This window comes from Cyanistes caeruleus, chromosome 2 (assembly GCF_971803275.1).
Source record: "Cyanistes caeruleus chromosome 2, bCyaCae1.hap1.1, whole genome shotgun sequence".
NCBI lineage: Eukaryota > Metazoa > Chordata > Aves > Passeriformes > Paridae > Cyanistes > Cyanistes caeruleus.
Genome location: NC_141702.1, coordinates 79,336,047 through 79,355,011, shown reverse-complemented (window position 1 = coordinate 79,355,011; position 18,965 = coordinate 79,336,047). Strand labels below are relative to the sequence as shown.

Here is an 18,965-nt window from a genome sequence, read left to right as displayed (position 1 = left end):
TATATATATATGTATATATATATATATATATATGTATATATATATATATTATTTAATATTAAGAGCAAATAATTACATTATTAGCAGTGACATTAAAATTCCATCCAATTAAAAATCAGAATTTAATTTACTATATGCTTCATGATTCTGAAGACAAAATTTTCATTTATTTTCTTTAAAAAGAAAGAATACCCAGTGGGAGACAAATAGGTATTTGGAGCCAAATTTATCTACCCTCCCCCCCCCATCTGAAATTTGCAAAAGAGAAAAACATAGTCAGATGCTTTAAAAGATTGATGACTATTCCATGAACAGCTATCTAGAAAGATATTCATGGGGGTAAAGAGTTTTAAAACAATTTAAACTCTCATCATTTCACAAGGAAAACAAAATCAATCAGCAATAAGTGCACATTAAATGCATTTCAAAAATATGTTTAGCTAAAAGAATACATTTGTCTCTAATTAGTGCTGTTAATCAAGCTGGAAGCTTGATCTCTTTCAGTGGAAAGAGTCTGAACTTTTTATTGTCACTTAAATCAGATAGGGAAAGAAACAACTTCATATACTAATACTAAAACTGGAAACACTCTTATTAAACCATTCAGCTGGGTGTCTGGATGGCAAGTTACATCTTTCTGTGGCAGAAACAGAAAATATGAAGGAAGATCTTGTTGATCAAACATTTATTTATTCATTGCAGATAAAAGACTCCCTAGAAAGCAATGAACTCTGTGTTCTTTGTGGTGCTTTAAATCCTTGATGACAATACGAGATACATTTCAATTATCCCTTGCACGTGCTGCATTTATTACCAATGTTAAAACATTTAAACTTGAGGGAAGGTGGTGACATTAGATAGAACAATGTTAGAAAGATAAATTGTTGATTGCAACATCTATTTTGTAACTAACTAAATGTGAGCTGAAACTTAGATTTCTTCAAGCAGTTCATAGGGAAAAACTTTGGACCTTTTCAGTACATAATCCCTTTAATTACTATTTTCACCTCAAACACAGCTGTAACAATTTTACTGAAAGTATATAATGACTGAAATGATGAATACTGTCCTAGAACAATACTATATTGCTGTAGTGAAAGTAATTTAAAATCTTCATTAACATGTATTGAGAATTTTAATGTTTTGGTGAAAAATGTAGGGTAAAATTGAAAATATGAACTATCTCCATTTTCATCCTAGACCCACAAAACAAAGACTGATAAGATGGTGACCAAAGAAATGTGAAGACACTGATTCTAATGAAGGATGTGTGATATGCACTGGTGTGGTAACATAAACTAGATTGAGACAATTCCTGTTCTGCAGCAGGCAGGAGGATGTGGGAGGTGAGGGAAGTCCCTGGCTGAGCAGAGGAAAGGTCTGCAGAGTCCAACAGAGCCTGTACAGGGGAGCTGGGGACAGAGTAGTGGAGAGAAGGGAGCAGAGACAGTTCCACCAATGAACACTGCCAGCACCACAAGCACCTTCAATACAATCAAGCACAAGATTCCCCTTCAATAACAGGTAAGGTTTCACCAAACCTTGTTTCACCATAAAGCATTTCACCATCACTCCTCACTTACAGCTAATGTACAGTTAATTTGATGTATCCTGAAACTGGGTCAGCAAGAAAGACACATCTTTGATAAGTGGCAACAGAGCAGGTGTCCCTCTGCTTTGATGTCTCATGGTTGCCAGGATAGCTGTCTGCCCTGCTGTACAGAATCTGTGTACAGGTCCTTTAAAAAAAAGTTTTGTGCTGGAGTCAGAAGAGCCCTTCATGCTCCTGTCCAGGAACCAGGGGGTGTGCAAAGCAAGGAGACCCTGCAGCTTTTGAGATATGAGACAAATGTTTCAAGAGTGGTGACATACAAGCACTACAAAGGACTGATGCTCTAAGTATCTACACAAGTGAAAAGAAACTGTGATAGAAAACTCAGCCAACTGCTTTTCAGAGCATTTCAAGCCCCATGAAGCTGGCTGAGGCTCCCCCAACTCCCAGAAGGGTTAAAAAGTTAGAAAATGTTTCAAACATATGCATCCATATGTTACTTTGAAAAAGGTAAGGAGTATCCAGGAAATTCATCCCTGTGCTGGTTTTTCAACTCTGTAGGATTGCTGCTGTGCTGAAAGAAAGCAAGGTTTCTGGCTTTGTTGATCAGATCCACCTATGAACAACACAGTGCAAGTGCAGACAAAGGTTTTTTACCAGTGTCACAATGACTTGCCAGAGAAAACTAGCATGAGGCAAACCCCAGCAGCTTTAAGCTAAAAACCTGTCATGTTTTCAACAAATCTTACTCTTAAGAAATGTCTTCCCTGAAAAAAAAAGAAAATAAATTTCATTAGATTTCAGGATTTTTATTCTGATAGCTGTTTTTCAGCTCTTAAGGAGTCCTGAAAGACAGATGAGACTGAAAGTGTGCTCTGGTTGGAAAAGCCCCTGAGAGCACACTGTCAGCCCAATTAGGCTGTATGAGAAATTTTGAAGCTTGGGCAGTGGATGAAGTTAAGTGACAAAAAGCCTGAAGTGACTTGTCCCATACAAAGCTCTGTGAATGGAAGGAAAGATGTTCACTCAGACAGGGGAAAATAGTTGTGAAAAACGAGATCTCAGGGGTGGCCCTTAATGACAGTGTTGGGGAAGGTGGGTGCACAGGTAGGTGGGAGACGTGAAAATTGAGTTTCAGTGGGTAAATGAGTCTGAAATTAACTTCTGTGACTTCTGGGCTTCTTCTGTAATTGCAAAAAAAGGCCAATAATGAAGAAAAATGTAATGAATTGCCTGGTCTCAGATTAAACAGTTCAAATTATTACCCTGCTATCAGATTCAACAGTTCCATGCAAACATGCAGCTGACATATTGGAAATGTAGTGATGTAATACTTTGTGTAGTGACTTATCCACTTTACATGCAGGATGTAAATAATGGATAGTAGTTTGGATTTGGCATACTGCTATGAATTCTTGCTTTGAATTCTACTGCTATCAATGCATAAAGCAGAAGACTCTAGAGACAGCTTGTGATGGATGTCCCTCTTGGGAATAACTCATTAATAGTTTCTCTGCTTGACACATTTAAAAAATTTAGTAGACCATTTTTTTTATTTTTTCATATGCAAATAAATATTAAATTGAGGTTACTTATTCTTAGCTGATTACATAACTGTCTTGTATCAGGTCTATAAAGTGCATATTTTCAATTGCATATTGGAAAATTGCACCTGTAAAATAAATCGTTCCTTCTCCAAAGGTACAGGACATCACAAAGATCGCAGTGTCATTGCTGGCAGGAGAGTTCATCAGTGCCTTTCAGCCACTGACAAGAAGCAATATTCTGCTCCCAGGTACAGCTCACTCAGAAATGGAATTTTTTTTTTTGAGGGAGTTTTTCTTGTGTTCTCTGCTGCTCAGTGGAGTGGTTTGACCAGCTGCAGGCTGGTCTGCACAAGTGAGCACACACAGCCCTGCTGGAGGATGCCAGAGACTGCAGAGCACTCAGTGACCCAAACCACGCAGCAGCAGGTGGCCTTGTTTGGCACAAGATGCTCTGGACCTGCCAGGGTCCCTAAGACCCTGCACCACTCTCTGCTGTCCTGCTCAGGCTCCTTTAGGAAGCAGCTGCTCAAATGCAGAAAGCTAAATCATCAGAAGGTGTCAAAGCTTTTTTCACTTCTTTGAGTCATATGTGTCCCTCAACAACATCTTGTTGGACTGAGGCAAGAGGGCATGAAGAGAGTCAACTTCTCTGCTGGTTCCCTGTGCTGTACACCTGAGGAGACACAACTAAACTAAGGCAAGTCCTCAAGTAAACCTCTCTGAAATACTGCTTGAAGAGTTCCTTGCATCTTCTCTCACTCTTTCTTAGCCAAGGGATTTAATTCTGTGGGTTTTAATTTTTTCTCACACAGTTTTGAGATGGTGATACCTTAGTTCAAATGTTTTTTCTTTCCTTTCAGTGAATTTCAGCATTTCAGTAGTCAGCTCATAATGTCTTTCATATTGGTCAAATCAGTTCTCTATATCTTCTGCAGATAATTTCAATCTTTTTCAAACTCTCCCTTGAAAGAAAAACATTTTAATCACTTCTTCTTCTGAATGAAGTTGTCCTCTGCACTACCTGCTTCTGTGCCTCTGCTGTGGGTCAGCACTTTGCCAGAGCTACTCATTCCTCAATGCATTTCTGATTCCTTCTGTGTCTGGACCTCTTATCAGATACATCCTGATACTTCCCAACAATCTGTGAGAAAAAGTTGAGATGAAAAAACAAGCTCCTGATAATTTGTGTTACAAACTAATTTCTAAAACTGAAGATTATGACTTTGACAGGTCATGTGACAAAAGTCATCAGAATTCTTGTCATAATAACACAGAATCCTATGATCTATTTTAGGATGGCACCCATCTATTAAGTATTTATTAACTTATTTTAGATTTTTAAAAAATATATAGCATATTTAAATATATATAGAAACCACTCTGGACTCTAACATAGAAAGGTTTTTCCTTTTCCTTTTCCTTTTCCTTTTCCTTTTCCTTTTCCTTTTCCTTTTCCTTTTCCTTTTCCTTTTCCTTTTCCTTTTCCTTTTCCTTTTCCTTTTCCTTTTCCTTTTCCTTTTCCTTTTCCTTTTCCTTTTCCTTTTCCTTTTCCTCTTAATTTTTTTTTTGTCCCTTTTTGTTCTTTTGTGAAAGAGAAGCTTCAATGCATTTTGCTTGTGCATTTTTCCTTCTGAAGTTTTTCATTCTAAATTGCTAATTGACCAACTGCCTGGCAACTCATTGGAACTGAGGGATACAGACAGACTTTAGACTCAAAAAAGGCATACCTCAGTACATAAGCAGTGTTTTCATCACACTTTTGAAGAAGACCACAAGAAAACATTAAATTATCTCTTAATGAAACAGATCTTTCATTTTAAATAAATTAGATAGTCTAATCTCTATTATTTATATACTTTCAGGGACTTCATTAGACAATTAAATGGGAAAAATAACTCCCTCTCTTCTTTCTTTTCCTCTCAATTTTCGACTAACCAAATTAGACATAATATGTATCTATATGATTATCTTAACTGGAAGTGATTTTTTTCTGTGCTTCATGCATAAACCGTCATTGTTTTTCCAACAAGAAAGACTTTTCTTCCAGTCACTATTGATTTTATTATACACACATGCACAGATACAGACTATTACAGCATATTTTTGACTTATTATTTAGTTGACTTAGTGATTCTGGTAAGCCTGGTATATCTAAGACAGCAGTCTGTATTTTGCCTGTAGCCTGTTGTGATGAGGAAGACATTACTATATTATCTCTTGCAGGGGACTTACATTTTACCAACTGACAGCAAAGAAAATCTGTTCAAAGGATCATAAAATTGCTTTGGTTTAAAAGACATAGATCCACAAAAGAAAAAAAGAAAGAATATTTAGACTCCAGGAAGTATGTTGAAAGAGGAAAGAAAAAAAACCCCAAACAAACTCAAAACCAAAGAGTAGTGTAGGTTATAAACTCCAGGTTGAAAATTATTTTTCCTCAGAAACCACTCACTCAAAACCATGCTTTATTTTCTTTAATTGTAATTTTACAAAGGCTTTTGGGCTTGACATCCTGTATGCCCATGGCTGTCCTCCTGGGCAAGGAGAATTGCACAAACCTCACTGAGGTCAGTCCTGAGAGGCTGACCCAAGAGATCCCCATCCCACCCTCCTCTTTAATATTACATGTGATTTTATGAATAAGATTATCCTAAGCAGAATTCATTTATTTCTGCACCTTTTTCATCAATTTTATTGTGCAACCTCTGCAAGACCACTCATTGTAATTAAAATACAGGAGGTTACTGCTGAACACGTCTGTTTACACAGAGGCACATGGCTATAGCTGGCTCCCCTTTCTGCCATGGATCTGATTGTTCGCAATTTTTTGTTATTCTAAGAACTTCTGTGAAAGCCCTCTTGCCCCTGGCTGAGGCCAGCTACTGGCAGACTGGCACAGTGCAGAAGGGCAAGCAGCCACCACAAACCATTGTGCTGTTACTGCTGTTTAGAGAAAAAGCAGAGAGTGTACACGCAGCAAAAAATTCCAGGAAAGACAGGAAAAGAGTATGCATATCCACCCTGGTGTTTCAAATATAACACAAATATTTTGCTGATAAAAGATAAACTCAGTTACTAAAAGGGCTTAACAACTCCTTCTGATTACTGAATTATTCAAGTATTAACTGTAGGAGTGGGGATTATAGAAAGGATGCTCTTAAAAAACATAGAATCTATAATGGAAAGGTTGGAAAAGAACTTAAAGATCAACTAGTTCCAACCCACCTGCCTTGGGCAGGGATACCTTCTACTAGGTCAGACCAGACTAAGTCCTCAAGGTTCATTACAGACTTCCCTAATTCTTCAAGAAATGCCAGTGTTGTGGCCAGAGCAGAGGAATGACTAGTAAGTCAGTAGCTTATCCCTGGAAGTTGAACATTTTAAGTGTGGAAAACAAATGGGGTTTGTGTTATTTTATAAGATTACAGATGTGGCACTAGCTAGAGCATGGCATGACACCAGGGAAGATCTGGGAAACAGGCAAATTGTCTGAAGAAGAGAATTTATCTGTAAGAAATACAAACATCATATGTACTCTTAAATAAATAGTATTCTGAGAATAATGCTATCATCTTTCTAGACATCCTTCAAACAGAGGGCCACTAAACAGAAAAAGAGAACATGTACATTTTTTAATAAAAAGAGAGAGGTGCCTTTCAAGTATGTGGCAGGCATTTTTTCTCCATGAAAGAGATTTTTGTATTTGTTTCCCAGAAAGAGCTTCTGTGCACAAGCTTTTTTCATCAATACTGAAAAAATAAAAAATTAAAAGCAAAACCCCAAAAAACACAGCCCTCAGTTCTAAAGCTATCTGCTTAAATTTCTATTCAGATACTTCTGCAAGATTTAACCTCTAATATTTAGCTTCCTCCAATTTGGTGACTTTTGGACTATCTAATATCAATAAATAAATTACCTTTATTCTGGGAGCATTTAATGAGTGCTTTATGGAAGATGTATGAGGCATTGAAAAGGGAAGGGAACTTGTAAATGTATTGCATCCATAATGAGACAATTTACTGTGTTTTGTCCATTTCCAGTCAAACAAAATAGTATTTCTGAATTTAAAAACAGCAGAAAAACTGAAATTCAAAAACTATGGGATTCTTTATCACCCCATGGGTGGGGCACTACATGGATGAGTTTTATAGTTATGGGGAAGTGGAGAAGGAATGAAAATCTTTGTGCCTTCTTATAAGCATATAAAGCATGACAAACTATTCTTGGTCAGCAAAATGTACATGACATCTTGTTTTCAGAGGCCACTTTCTGATACACATTCAGAAGTGCATGTTGTCTGTGGTGGTTGAAGCCTTTCCAGATGTGAATATCATGAGCTTTGCCTTTAGGCAAAAACACTTAAATAGATTTGGCATTAATAAATTACATTGTATTTTTTCCCCGTGACCTGAATCTGGTATGAATCATCCTTTCAAACATTTTCAGAAATGAAAATTAAATGCCAAACCATTGCAGCATTCATTAGGAGCAATTAAAAAGCATTCAGAACATTTATGGCTGTAGTTCACTGGGTTGGTACAGCTCTATACTACATCACTGTTGGAGTGCTAGCTGTCCCCTCAGTGCAGTTATGCCAACATCATGCTGGCACAGGAGCACAGAGCCACAATCTTCCTCCTCAGAGTGAAAATGGCTAGAGTTTTAGGGTTGTTCTCAAATGTGGTTTAGACCCCCTAGTCTTTATTCTAATTCAAAGTTGTCTCTCCATCATAGCTAACTGGTCCAAATGGGAGTGAATGCTCTACAGGATGTATTAAGTAGGTGCGTCCAGACACATGACCTTATCTCCACTGCCTCACATTATACATTTCAACCAGAGCATTTCTCTTCGATATTCATCTCTCACAATGATGCTATTTAAAGTTTTTCTGATCTGTCTCACAGTTTAATTCCCCTAAGCATTAGCTCATGGCCATTTTACTCATTTTCTACTTTGCTATAATACAGCGACAGAAATGCAAAGGTAGTGGAGTGATAAATCATGTCTGTCATGCACTAAATATCTTGCTTTGGGTAACTCATGAATGCTCCAAGCAGTGTGAATTCCACGGCTTTACTGTTTAATGTCCAGCATATTAACACACTGGTATGTAAATCACATTTCATATTAGTCACTGTTTATTTTACCCTAGGAACATAAATAAGCATTAAGCTTAATCCTCTAGACAATATTTTGCTTTGTGTAGAATTTTCACTAATCTTAACTCTTGGGTAACTTCTCAGCTTGGACTTTTAAAAACCGAAAGCCTTTTTATTCTGTGCTGGTGAATGCAACCCAGCACTGCTACAGCAGAGCGGTTTTCATTTGATTTCCCATCTCAGTTCTTGAAAGCAGATCACATCCTTCTTTAAAGTCCCCGAGTCTTTGTTCTGACTTCCATGTCATCGTGCTATGAACAAACAAAAAACAAACACACCAAACACTGGAGCCATGCATTAGGGTAAGTGCACACACAGCAGGTTTCTCATTGAGAAGTGCAGAGGAACCCTGATTTATGCAGCTGGTTATGAAAATATTTTGACAAGAGAAAATTATGGTTTCTATCGTGACTCTCTAAAACTCTTGACAAAGGTCTTAATTAAGATAAGGAGAAAATAAAATATTAAAAGATTTAATAGTTGAATACTGAGTTTTCCTAAAGGCAACAACTGGGATCTGAACATATACAATACTGCTAGAAAGGCAGTATTTCACTTTCAATATGTAAAAGTTTCACCTGCAGAAAAGTCTTGATCTGCCACTTCAGACAGCAGAGAAATTTAGAATTGCTTACAGAGATTACTCCCATCTTTATTGTCTGCAGACTTTTTTTTCCAGAGAAGTGGGCTTTGATATTTTTTCATCCTTCTGTTTTGCCCAGATGGTGATAAGGACGACATTATAACAAAATCAGGACATGAAAAGGAATTATTTTTTATTTAGGGTAAAAAAAAATGTGTTTCTTCAGATTTCACCAAAGCAAAACAAACCTAAATAAAGAACCTTACAATTCTGAAAACTGAGTTTGCTTCCTTAAGCATGACTGCTCCAGAGTGGTGGGGAGTTTTTTTACACTGCTTTTTCAGGGTAAATCTCTCTTCAGCTAGAATACGATAAATTGCTGAAATGAAAGAAAAAACCTGTTTCAGTTTGATTAAAATAGTTTTGAGCATATTTACTGTCGTGTTCTGAAAACCAGGAAATTTAACCAAGACATTTTCTGTGATTCTAGTGATTTGTTATCTGAAAGCTTTGTTCCTAGAACAGCTAGTGAAACAAGTGTTTCACCCTCCCACCTTCGGCCTTTCACTTTATAAACAGTTCTCTTTAATGCACATATTTATCAGGATTTGATAATGAAAATAAGTACAGAGGATTGTGCTGTTTAATGGGCCAGAAAAACACCATCTCTTAATTCTGTGAAGTGACATTTGCCATCATGCAGTGGCCTCTGCAGAGCCTGCAGTCAGATTCTGTTCTCTTTGCAGGGTATCAGTGGGGAATAAGCTGTCCTGGGACCGGTGAATGTCACACATGTGACAGGCCTGCCTAATAAGCTCTTTGCAGCCTACTCCCTTGGGCAGTTCTTCTTGCTGGGCTGGGAACTGGCTGTTCTGCAGCTTAAGCTGTTGCTAAAATGAATGCAGTCTGAGGGACCCTGCAGCTGCCTCTCCACCATGAGCAGTCTCAGACAAAGCTTTCCAAACAGGTACTGGAGGTGAATAGAATAAAACAGAGCAGAATGGTTTAAGTTTTTCAGTTGGAAGGTGAAATGAATGGGTCGGACTAGAGGTCCTTTTAAGGCCTTTATTCGAAGAACCAGCTTGGGTGGGGGTCTGAGGAGTCACGCACACCGCCGCTGCTCCCAGTTTCCATGCGGAGAAGAGTGAAGAGATTGACTTTGCCAGACAGCAGAGTCAGAGCTTCTGTCCTCATGGGAGTCCACAGGAATACTCACTTCCCTTGCCTCAGAGTCCAGGATGTCATTCTGGTCGAGTCCCCTCATGGTTATGTCGGCTCTTGGAAGGAAGTCAGGGGACTCCTTTGGGTGTTCCTCGTTTGGTGGTGCAGTTTTCATTTCTTCCTTTTCGTGTGGCTCGTTGTCTCTAGGTCTTTATTAGTCTGTGTGCGTCCCATGAGTCTCTGGTTCTCCCTGTTTACATATAAGCCCTTGTGTCATCCTCCTTCTTGGATGCCATTTTGGGAAGCAGCAGCGGTGGTTTCCCAACGGGACAGGGACATAACAACGAAAGGTAAATACAACCAGAATAAACAACCAGGAAAGAATTAACTATCTGAATGTGAAACATACAACTGATCTGCAACAAGAACACTGGTCAAGGCTTAGCATGTACATCTAACTTATTTCTCACAGAGGGGACCTGCAACAATCACCTAGTCTAAATGTGGTCAATGGCACCTCACCTTCTCTAAGTCAGGGTCTGGGAAATGCTAAAGAAGTCATAGTGTGTGCACAGACTCAGCACATCAACAAAGCAGTAAGATTTGAAGGAAAATCCAGCCTAGTTTGGTCCTTTGAACAAATGTGTAATTCCCAGTGATGGAAAATTATTCTTTCAAGTAGTAGGAAAGAACTTTTATGCTTTACTAGTGGCTCTTTGTCTGCTTACATCTCATTTTTGCGACATGGAGAGTTACTAATTAATATATTCATGTATTATTAAAATTTGAAAAAATATGCACTTGTATATGGAAAGCACTTCTAGGCAATTTAAATTAAGCTGAATACACAGCTGTGTATTCAGCTAAGATGGCACAGTATGGGCTTACAATTCTGATCCCTTTTTTCATTCATCTTTCTGTCTCTACTGATGCTTGTCCTCATTTCTAAGTTTCCATGTGGATGTAAAACTTTGTGTTTCATGCTGTGGTTGTGTAATTTGACATACTTCAAGACTTATTTTCAAAGCCATTTGCTCAAATGATTTAAGCTCCTGCTAAACCCTTCTATTCTGAACACCTAGGAAGGAACAACTTAGTAATCAGATACAAGTCTTGCACATTTTCTTGATAACTGTTCTCGTTTTCATGTCTGTAGGGAAGAGTCTTATTTTTATAAGAAGTTAAACGTTAGTTAGTGAGTGCATCAGCATAACTTGATTTGCCATGTGGGTGTAATAAAAGCAGTACAAAGGCCAAAAAAATTTTCATTTTAAGTACACATTAAAAGTTAACCTGCAGCCTTTTCCACTTTGCTAACAGTCCAGCAAATACAGTACATAACTTTGTGCCCTGAGCTTTTAGATGAAACTAATTTAATATTCATTAGTTGTTTTTCATGGTAGAGTTACCACTCATCACAGCTGAATGCACTCTTTAGGCCAGCTAATCATCTGATTTGATCCTTTATCATGAAAAACAGGTGAATATTTATTTTAAGTGGTTTTTGGTAGTCAAGGAGTCTGAAGAGGGAGAGGAAAATTGGTTGGTTTAGAGTGTTTGGATGAAGGGAGTAGCTGTGTTTAATCAGGGCCAGATTTATGAAGAGGAAGCCAGTGTAAAGACTCCTGTTGGAAATGATCCATGTGTAATACCATGATTTGACCCCAGTTAAGTCCATGAGACATGTCTCATCTAGATGGAAATTAGAAAACTTAAGGTAGCTACATTAAAGATAGAATAAAGCTGATCTGTGAACACTTGTGGATCTACTCCCTAACTCTTAAAACTGCCTATCAGATTTTTTTTTTTCTTAAGGCTATTCAAATATTCACACATTTCTTCTGTGGTTTTATGTCAGTAAAAATCTATGCTTTAAAAACAAAAAATTCTTCTCCCTCACTGATAGTGTGTGTTTGCAAATTTCATGATGCCCTTCAATGTCACATCATGAAATTCAGGAAGGAGACATACTTTGTTCAAATATTATTTTTTTCAGGCATTCAATCTTAATCCCACTGATGCATTTTAAAAAAAAAAATCAGGTACAAGGAAAAGATAATTTATTATTCAGGTGTTCATAATGCATGTGAAATAATTGGCTCTTTCCTGCTTTTCCTTAGCTCTCTGGGGTTTAATTTTGTTTTGGCACAGTGCTTCTTGTAATAACCTATAGACTGCTACCTTTAGCAGTTATCTAAGGGTGTTTTCATCTACATTTGTGGACTTGCTATAATGCTTTGTACTTTAAGTTTTCTTTGTACTGCTTTCCATGTACACTTATCTTCAAAGTTATGACTTATTTGTGAAACTTGACCATTATAAGCGTTTTACATTTTGTTTCATCCTGGATTTACAAGGCTCTTGTTTGTTTGTTTGTTTGTGGGGGGTTTTTTGTGTGGTTTTTTTTTTTTGTTTGCTTTGGTTTGGTGTTTTCTAATCTGTAATAAATTATGTTTTCTTCAAAATATTGTATTCAAATTTGGTAAATAGATAATTAAAGAGCTTTTGTCTTTAAAGCTGTGATCCTTGAGAACTCCAAGCCAATATTTTGCAGTCAAATTTCTTTTTTCATGCTGGTTTTACTTCATGGTTGCAACTAGCAATATAAATTATGCAAGGGAATTCTGGTTGCATTAATACGTCCCTTACGAAACCTAATTAAAGCATCACTAAGGAAGCAGAAGTCTTCCGATTTTTACTTCAGAGGTCGAGGGCCCAGAAATGCTGTTAAACCCATGAGAAATCAGCAGTGTGAAAGAGAATTGGTAAATGAGCAAGAACGAGGAAGTATAGATTTTTTAAAATTTTTGTTTGCTTTTTTTTGCTAGGGCTGCTGCTTTCTGACTCAGTTTTCTTTAAACAAAACAAAACAAAAAAGGAAGGTAAATGTATTAAATCTGCTGAAAATGTCAGATGCAATTATCTACACCATGCCCCTATTTTCTTATCAAAAGCATGTAGCTCTTAGAATGAACACTGGGCAACTTGCATCATCATTGTAAGTTACTCGATATGAAAGCAAAAGGCTGTAAAAAGGCATACATATGTGGAATAGTGCAAGGCCAGCTGGTGCCATTTTTTTATTAAGTGGAACACCATATATGAATACTCTGATTCATGTGCTTCATATGTTTACAAACATATAAAAAGCATTTGGGAGAACAGAGGAATCGTGGCTGTGTCCTCTATGATTACACACAGTCAGCTACTTTCTAATACTAGATGTTTACCTTTTCAGAGCAGATTATATTATATTATTTTCCATTTTATAAGATTGCGCTTGTGGAGGTTGACAGGAGGGTCACAGGTTTCATTAGAGCAAAATGACAGTTAAGAGAAGAATTTGGAGTTCATTCTTCTGAGAACCTACTGTGACTTGTAGGTGTCTCTGTGGAAGACAATTGGTTTTTTTACTCCTCTCATCTTGCTCTGTATGTCATATCTCCTGCACCCACTTAATAGATAAAGAACAGAAAAATGAAATTAGAAACAGGAAAATAAATACAGAAACATTTCCCCAGTATATTGCTTATATTAAATATATATATATATCTATATATATATATCTATATCTGTAGCTGTATCTATATCATCTATATCTAATCTATACACACACACACACATTTAAAGGACCATTTATTAAGAGATTTCTACATTTCCCCTCTGAATAAGGTACTCTGCCACTCTCACTTGCAAACTCAGCTCTGCCATCTCTGCCACTTAGAACTTCTCTTATGAAGATGCTTCATTTGGTGATTATTTTTCTATTAAGGTGTCCCACTTCCAGCTTTATGCAGCAATGCCTTCCTGGTTATCTTATGAAACAAATAAGGAAATGCATATAGAAAATTAGGTGTCTAAATTTCAAAACCATTTCACTAATGAGGAATTCTTTGGAAAGAGAGGAGGGAGAGGAGAATTGTCACCTTTCTCAGAGACATCTGACCACCAGCAGAGCAAATCAGGATTTGTAAGCAACTTGACCTGGCTGAGTGTCTGCAAATAAGCTGATGTGTGATGCCTCTGTTCCACCTCCTTCTTCACTCACTGTTAGAGATTTTATGAGTATCATTATATTCTATGATAAAGCTTCCTACTCTGCAAATTCTATTTGAAAGTGAAATAATGCCAGGGAGTCTTTAAAAAGTATGCCATATTTTTCAAGGTATAGCCAATGTATTTCAAGGTACCAAAATTATCTTTGATTTAGGTTTACATCAAATGTTAATCCAAAAGTTATTAGTTGTGTTTGTTTTGTTTCTACACTCCCATTAGTTCAGAAGCAGTGCCACTTTCCATTTCACAAGTCTGGTCACTTGCTTTTGATGTCAAAAATGAAAATAAATTTAAGAAAAATACCAAGGGAAAAAAAGTAAAGGTAGTTCTGCTTTTAAACTGAAACATTCTAGAAGAAACATTAAAATCAAGAGAAAGAAAATTACTGGTTTCTCTACACAGATGGTAAGTTAAGTTTTCTAGTAATTTAGGGAGAAGTAATAGTAATAAGGTAATTTAGAAAATATTTCAATATGGGATTCTGATTGTGTCTGATACATTGTGGTTTTGAAAACATTAAGTTCATTTGCAGCAAAAAATTTAGACATTATATTCTTGAATATATTTTCTTTTGTATTTGCTCTCAAGGCTTTTTTTTAATGAAGGCATAATATGGAGGTAGATGTGGAGGAAAATGTGAAGGACTGAAAAAGTATCTTATTGTCAGATTTTAAAGTATTTATCATAGGAGTGAAGAAATTGCACCCTGATATATCAGGAAGAATAGGTATCAATGAACATATTTCAGGTAATGGATGCTTGCTATACAAATAAAACTGTGCATGCTGTGAATATGTAAAGAATAGGATCTGCACTTGAGATGAATTCAAGGCTCACTGTCAAAAACAAGGAATGAAACACCCTGCTTCTTCCTTCAAACCTGGGACTTCTTTGGAAGCTCATCCTGCACTATGGCATGATTGCCTCTCATTGACATCAGCAAAACCTCTATACAGTAAAAGATACCAAAAATTAATTAAAAATCCCACCAAACTCAAAAGTGTCTTGTATTTCCTCTGCTGTATCTACTCTTAAACTGTCTTTATAATTCAGAATCAGATTCTGCCTTTTCAACCATCTTCAAAAGAAAATAAAGATGAATGATTGCTTTAATCCTTGGTTTAGCTTCTGCTTCCTGCAGTGACTTCCCTGGGGAGGTTAGCTGCATGGATGGAGAAGTGATGCTTTCAGTGGAGGCTATTGTGAAAGTAAATTAAACTCCTAACTCTGCTTTCAGTCTTTGCACTGTGCTGCTCACATCTATCTCGTGATTAACATCCCTCAGCCCAAAACACAAATCTTGAAACATCATTTCTGTCCTTAAGCAATTATGCAAAGTATAATTAATCTAGCAGATTCTCAAGTTAGTGTCCAGTCTGGTCAGGCAGAAATGTCACTGAGGGGAATTTCCAATGGCCGCATGATCATTGTGCTGGCTAGAAATTAATGTGCGCTAAGAAAAATGTTTCCATCACCAAAAAATCCAGCCAAAGTACTATTGTAATGTCTGAATGTTTTACAGGTGAATCTTTCCCTAATTGTTGTATCTTGTGAAGAAAATCTATTAAAAAATGCAATGATAATTTGTGAAACAACCTTGTGTATTCCATTAAGGTTCCTCCGGCCGTTTTAAGAAGAGTAGGGAGTAAGAACACAAGAAATTTCAGGAAGCTCAGGGAGGTCCAGGACGTAAGGCCACACAGCCAGCTTAACTCTCTAGGTGGCAATTTCTAGAGGAAGAAAAATAAGAAATGCCAGATCTACTTCTGTAGCAAGTGTCTCACAGTGGCTGCTGAGAGCATGTTTGTGTTATTTGGTGTGCAGTAGCACTCTCTTTGGTCTGGTACTGTTTTAACACACTGATTAGTGCTCAGGTCTGTATTCACTCATATATTTAACACTCAGGCTTCAGGACTTCAGTCACTATCTTTCAGAAAGGCAAAAACATGAACTTTCATTGTATACAGCAAAATAACTCAAATATGGAATTCAACATTCAAATGAAAGTATGTTTCAAAATATACAGAAAAAAATACTTTCACATGTGCAAGTTCCTAGTTTTTCCTGGTGAAAAATTGCTAATCTATGCAAGTGTTAAGTCTACTCTTAGCCCAGAATACCTCATAGCTTGCAAGGGAAACAAGATTTCTTCCTGCTCCATACCTGTCAGGTTTCTTGGTATCCATCCAGCAGGCAAGAAGTCCACAGTTTGATTTTCCTTTCCTTTTTCCACTTTCTTTGTTCTTCTGGACACTGTCTGCTAATAAAAACAGAAAGACTCTGTTTTCAATAGCCAGTGAAGCTGATCACATCCAAGCCTGGCCATGTGCAGCCTTGAGATGGTTCTAGTCCTTACAGGTGAAAGTGAGAGCAAAGGAGAGAAAGAGCTCCCTTGTACCATCTCCATCACTAATTCCTGCCAGGGCTGCTGCAGTTAGTAACCCCATCACATAATAGCTACACAGCAATTTCTTCTGATCTAATGTACATAAAGCCCTTGAGCACACTAGTGCTGATTCCTCCTCTTTTCAGAGAAAACTATCATTGTCTATTTGCCTCTATGATCACTATATGATTGCTGTGCTTCATTACTGATTTTACAGTTGGAACTCCAAAGAGAAAGCCTCTTAATAAATCTTAATTTGATGAATCATTCAAGTCATCCAGCCACTTGGCTGCTGGCTGACCATTTTTCACAGTAGTATTTTATATATTAAGATATTTTGGTTTTTCAGTCATAAAAGGTTGCTAAGCAATGTACTGTATTTGCCCCAGAGTAATGGGATACTGCTCTAAAATATTGCCTTTGTTTAAAATGTTCTTGTCTTTAAGAAAGAATAGTAAATAAACAAACAAAAAACCTCTCTTCCCGTCTGGTAACAGAAATGACATTTGATGGTCTATGATTTATTCCTTCAGGAAAAATTCTTTCAATTTCTTTGATTATGTGCTATTTTTGATCTAATATCTATAAAAGTATTATTTTCTCAGACTGGAATGTATTTTCAAGTTAAAAAAACCCTCTAACTTCTTTATCTTCCTTTCTTCTCCCTTCCTCTCCTTCTCTCTTAAGCATGCATTGTGGAAAAAAAAAAATTCTCTGATATTATATTTTATTGCAGAACCCAAGCAACACAGTCCAGCTTCTCAAATACTTAAATAACTAGTACTCGGTTATTTTTCAGATTATTATAGAAATGCAGTATATCCTCCCATATTGGTGTCTGCATTTCAAAATCCCGAAGCACTTCTAGATATAGCTTTGTTAAGCAGTTGGAGTTATTAACTGTTTAGTAGAATCAGACCCAGTGCTACATTGGAATGCATTTCTCCATGTTATCCTATGAAATTTCTTTTCTTCATTTTTGTCTTCATGTTGTCCTCGGTCTCTCTCATCCTCTGAGATGCTGTATCCACCTAGGAACCACAGGGACATTTCCTTTTGAGCAATTATTTTCAAAGATGATAAGTGATGAACAAGAAAGTAGTAAAACATATACAGTTACTAATGAAAGAAAAAGAAAATAATTTAGAAATAATTTATAAAGAAGAGCTCTCTACCTTGTTTGGCTGGACATGCTATGGATTTTGTGGAAGCATGTTGTCTTTTGAAAAGCACTGGCGTTAGGTCTCATTGCTGTCTCTACTTTTCATTTTCATCAAATGTGAAAACTGCAAGAATGACAGTAAAATAAGACAAAGGACCCATTTGTCTTGTCTCTACTCATAAGAGCACATCCCTGCCACCTTTGTGAAGCAGCATGGGATGATATGGTGCAGGGAGCCATACAGCTGGGAAAGCACACTTGTCAAACTTGGCAACAGTCGTATATAGAAGATACATCTGCAGTGTCTGTGGCCTTGTGAAGCTTCTTCAGGCACTTAAAACCATTTTTAAATGTAATTTTGGAGTTGCTTGAAAAAAAAACAAACTAGCTTTCCTGATCAAATGAGGGTGTAGTAAGTGAGGAAAGAGTGGTATTGGACATTTTTCCACCTAACTTTTCTATATGGAAGGAGCTTTATCTTCCAAAAAATCCCAATTTTCTTTAACCAAAACATTTTATCCAGCTTCAGTCTGATGATGCTACTATCAGGCCTAATATTATAAGTGAGCCTGAAGTGCAACACATGTATCAGGGTCACAGGAATTAACATTTGGGGTCAACCGTAAAGCTTCAGGTACCACAAGATTTAATGACAGTGTTCCAATGGAGAAGGAATATGCTGCCTATTAAAGTGCTGAATCCCAGATATGGTACACAGGTTATAACTGAAATGTAAAATTTAGACTCAGATTGCCCTCTGATTACTAATTGGCTGTCCTTATCCAAATATCTGTTCCAGTACTCATCCCAAGTTCTGCTCCAGAGGATTCGACCATGGTATCTTTTAACCAAGGACACTTTCCTCCCCAGTTTTTAAACTGGTGTGTAGCTTGGAATGGAGGAGACAATGAGCTTTATTCTTTGCAAAGAATAGATATAATTGCAGCACATGCACTCTGTGACTTCCTTTCCATCTCCTTTGTGGTCAGGAAGAGATGAGCCCATGAAGCTGTGGAGTAGTTAATGTGCACAATCTCTGCATATCGCAGAAGCATCAGAGGGATTATACCCCTCATCGTAACTCCAGGCAATGCACCAGTCTTGTTATTGATTGTATCCAGAAAACACAACCTCAAGGTAAAAAAAGAAAAATGGGAAGACGGACAGCAAAATAAATACTTTTCTGATTCACTTTTTTTTCAAAGTTGAGAATCACTTTCTATTCTGTTTCATCAGTAAAAATCTACTCTCCCAGTGAATCCTTATCCCCCCAAAAATGGAGTTCCTTTGTTTTATTTATGTGACTGAGAAAAGAAGCAGGACCTCTCTGACTGGAGGATATTTTATATTTCAGTGGA

At 37.1% G+C, this 18,965-nt stretch overlaps 1 long non-coding RNA gene across 2 annotated transcripts; it reads right to left on the bottom strand.

Annotated features, from left to right (window-relative positions):
* Positions 1-9,125: 9,125 nt before the first annotated feature.
* Positions 9,126-17,468, bottom strand: LOC111927045 (uncharacterized). Of its 2 annotated transcripts, none has more exons than XR_015282558.1 (3): positions 17,365-17,468; positions 16,223-16,319; positions 9,126-13,457 (listed from the first exon to the last, which is right to left on the bottom strand). It is a non-coding gene; the product is annotated as an uncharacterized LOC111927045 (long non-coding RNA). The 2 variants fall into 2 exon arrangements; XR_002863367.2 differs by having other exon boundaries at positions 16,223-16,316.
* Between the last annotated feature and the right edge of the window lie 1,497 nt (positions 17,469-18,965).